Consider the following 4,311-nt stretch of genomic DNA (forward strand, 5'->3'; position numbering starts at 1 on the left):
CCATTCTCCTGCCTCAGCCTCCCGAGTAGCTGGGACTACAGGCGCCCGCCACCTTGCCCGGCCAGTTTTTTGTATTTTTTTGGTAGAGACGGGGTTTCACCGTGTTAGCCAGGCTGGTCTCGATCTCCTGACCTCATGATCCACCCGTCTCGGCCTCCCAAAGTGCTGGGATTACAGGCTTGAGCCACCGCACCCGGCCCCACTAAACTATCTTTAAAACACCCCTAACCTTTAAGCCTTTGGTAATATTGATTTGAGTAGTAACTCCGTCTCTCATATGGTGTGACCAGCCCCACATCAATTAAAGTCTTTCTTTACTGCAATTTCGTGGTCTCAGTGAAGTATGATAATTTCGTCTTTGCAATTGAAACCACCTTTGTAAAATTATGACTGAGACAGTGAAAGAGATCTAACTTAACCAACTCCATCTTGCTTCTAATCTCCAAGCTGTCCTTGTTCATTCCTGGGGGTAGGCTGAACTAACTTTGGCAGAAACTTAGTTTATAGTGTATAGTTTAAAACAAAGACCCTAACAGTCCTTTTCCCAAAGCAGACCTCCTTCTTGCCTGGGGACTAGACTGCCTTTGTAGGACTAACGTTAGCCACAAGATTAGAAATTATGGTTTAGGAGTCTTGCAGCTGGAGGCTACAAGATTCTGACCCTCTCTAAGTTGCTCCTAAGATCAGTGCTTGAGATATTTTGCAGACCCTGCACTTGATGGATCAGCTGGCTCCACCCAGATCAATAAACTGGCTCATCTGATCTTGTGGCCCCCAACCAGGAACTGACTCAGTCCACGAAGACAGCTTCAACTCCCGGTGATTTCATCACCGACCAATCAGTACTCCTAGCTCACTGGCTTCTCCCAACCCACGAAATTGTCCTTAAAAACTCCACTCCCTGAATGCCCAGGGAGACTGCTTTGAGTAATAATAAAACTCTGGTCTCCTGGACAGCTGGCTCTGCGTGAATTACTCTTTCTGTATTGCCATTCCCCTGTCTTGATAAATTGGCTCTGTCTAGGCAGAGGGCAAGGTGAACCCGCTGGGCAGTTACACGATGGGCAGGAAGAACTTCTCAGGTGCTTACATTTCTTTCTGGAGTAATAAAAGTATTCCAAAATTGATTATGATAATAGATGCATAACTATGAATATATTGAAAGCTGACTTGTATAATTTAAATAAGTAAAGTATATAGTACATGAAATGTATCTCAAAAAAGCTGTTAAAAGAATAAAACAAAAAAATTTGAAATGTATTTCTTGTGAATTGTCCACGTTGTGGTCTAATCTAGTTGGATTTTTGTTTTTTCTCCTTGTTTTGCAGGAACTCCTTACATGTTGAAGAATATTAGTCTGTTGTCACATATGTAGCAAAATTTTTAACCAATTTTTTATTTCGGTTTTTATTTTGTTTATGGTATTTATTTTCCTGCAGTGGTGCACTCATCAGCTCACTGTGTCCTTAAACTCTAGGCTCAAGCAATCCACCCACCTTCTCAGCCTTCCAAGTAAATGAGATCTCAGGCCCATACCATCATGCCCTAGCCAATTTGTTATTCTTTGTAGAGAGGAGATCTTGCAATGTTGCCCAGGCTGGTCTCAAACTCCTGGGCTCAAGTTATCCTTGTGCCTTAGCCTCCTGAAGTGCTGGGATTACAGGCATGAGTCACCATACCTAGCCTAAAATTTTGTATAATCAAATTTGGCACTATTTTCTTGCACTGCTTCTTTAGTTTTTACAATGTTTAGAAACATCTTTCCCATACTAAGATAATGCATTCTTTTTTACTCTCGTGTTCAGACACACTTGTTCGTTGTTTAAACATTTAAAATTATAGAATAAAACCTTAAGCACTGGAGAGGTTTAATTTTGATTTTGTCTTTATTTATTTATTTCTGAGAAAGAGTCTGTGTCGCCCAGGCTAGAGTGCGTTGGCACATGATCTCAGCTCACTGCAATCTCTGCCTCCCAGGTAAAAGTGGTTCTCGTGCCTCAGCCTCCCAGATAGCTGGGCCTACATGCGTAGGCCACCATGCCTGGCTAATTTTTATATTTTTAGTAGATACGGGGTTTTGCCACGTTGGCCAGGCTGGTCTCCAACTCCTAACCTCAGGCGATCTACCCACCCTAGCCTCCCAAAGTGCTAGGATTACAGGGGCAAGCCACCAAGCCCAGCCTATTTTGTCTTTTTTTTTTTTTTTTTGAGACTGAGTTTTTGCTTTTGTCACCCAGGCTGGAGTGCAGTGGCATGATCTCAGCTCACTGCAACCTCCGCCTCCTGGGTTCCAGCGATTCTCCTGCCTCAGCCTCTCAAGTAGCTGGGATTACAGGCATGAGCCACCACGCCCAGCTAATTTTTGTACTTTTTAGTAGAGACGGGATTTCACCATGTTAGCCAGGCTAGTCTTGAACTCCTGATCTCAGGTGATCCAACCGCCTCGGCCTCCCAAAGTGCTGGGATTACAGGTGTGAGCCACCGCACCCGGCCCACCTATTTTGTCTTTAAACATGTTTTTCATATGACTCACAATGTCAAATAATCAAAATAGTCCACTTTCATTCTCTATCAAGTAGTCCACTTTCATTCTCTATCAAGTGTAAACATTAGTTTATATAGCCAGCCCACAGATAATTCCCTTAAAACAAAAGACAGGCTTTCCAAAGGGTCACTAGTTCTCCATGTGCATCTGTGTTTGAGACCGTCTGTTCCTGTGTGTGAGAGAGACCAACCAATCCCCTCCTCCCCTGGCCAGATTTTCCCTGAGGGTGTAAAGTGTAAGTGCTCACTTCTTTGATGTGAAAACCATAAATCACCAGCGTGTAATGAATAGATTAAATCTAAGAAACCACAGTGCTTTCAAACAGTGACCTTGGGGGGTGATTACTTTCACAGTTTTTCTCCAAGACTAGGTCATCTACTGACTACAGTCAGAGTGTACATGATAAGTGCCCAGCCTCAGTGGGGATGCTAGGCCTGTCCACAACCTCTCTGGGTGTCACGATGAATCTGAGTGCTGCACAAAGGCTGGGGCACAGGCAGGGGAGCCTTGGCATTCCAGCAGATAATACACATCCTGAATAATACTTAACTAGTGTTCCATTATTGGAACTCTAAGCTTGTGGGAGTTATTTATACCCTACTGCTCAAGATCATTGCCAAGATCTGACTTTTCACACACAAAAAATTGCAACCTCCGGGATAAATGAGTTAAGAAGGTGTAGCCAGGCCAGGACAGAAGTGACACCCTGAGACTCAGCCAACACACTGACTCCCAGGCAATGTCAACCAAGAGCTAGAGAACAAATACTCTCATGCCCTGATCCAAAGCCCTCCACGTTTCATGGTATCACCAACTTTCTCCTGCCCAGGCAGAGGAAGGGGTCTTTATCACAGGGCGCAGGAGAGCGCTGATCTCACCCAATCTTTCCATATTCCTAAAGTAAATATATCTTTAGAGATTTGGCATTTAAAAAAAAAAAAAGAAAAGAAAAAAGAAATTTGGCGTTTGAGTCTCAAACAGACCTTGCAGACTTGGAAACGTAGTCTCAAACTAAAATCTTTGCCTTGAAACGTCAGAAGCCTATTTTGCAAACCAAAGGCCAAACATTGTGTTGGTTATCTTGTCTTCTGATCAACCATCCTTTGAGGCAGAAGTGTTGGAATGTTCTACACAGATGAATTCCAAGTGTGTTTGGGCAGTTAAAAACCTGTTGAGCATGCCTATATGTGAATGTATTGCGTGTGCGTGTGTGTGTGCGTGTGTGTGTAGCTGTTATCTACATATGAAAAAATGGCCCAAGTTTAGCTGATTTTTCTATGCCTTAGTTATCAACTAAATATGTCAACATTCTCATCACCTCTCCCCCTCAAACTACATGATTAAAAATTATTGCTTCAGATTCCTGGGTTGAGGGTGAACCATTGCAGAGCAAAGAAATGTGGGGGTTCTTGGTGGGAATAGATCAGTGGGTACTTCCCAGATCATCTGCCCAAAAGGAGCCATGCCTGGCCAGAGGACTTGGGGTGAAGTTGTGCTAATGAAGATGTTGTGTTAATAGGAGGTGAAGACTTAGAGGCCTCCCAAAGCATGAGCCACCGCCCAGCCTGAATTTTTTTTTTGAGACGGAGTTTCGCTCTGTCACTCAAGCCATCCTTCCACCTCAGCCTCCCCCTGAGTAGCTGGGACTACAGGTCTGTGCCATCATGCCTGGCTAATTTTTTTTTTTTTGGAGAGACAGGGTTTTGCCATGTTGCCCAAGCTGGTCTCAAACTCGTGGACTCAAGCGATTCACTCACCGTGGATTT

Source organism: Mandrillus leucophaeus, unplaced genomic scaffold (assembly GCF_000951045.1).
Source record: "Mandrillus leucophaeus isolate KB7577 unplaced genomic scaffold, Mleu.le_1.0 Scaffold152, whole genome shotgun sequence".
Classification (NCBI taxonomy): Eukaryota; Metazoa; Chordata; class Mammalia; order Primates; family Cercopithecidae; genus Mandrillus; species Mandrillus leucophaeus.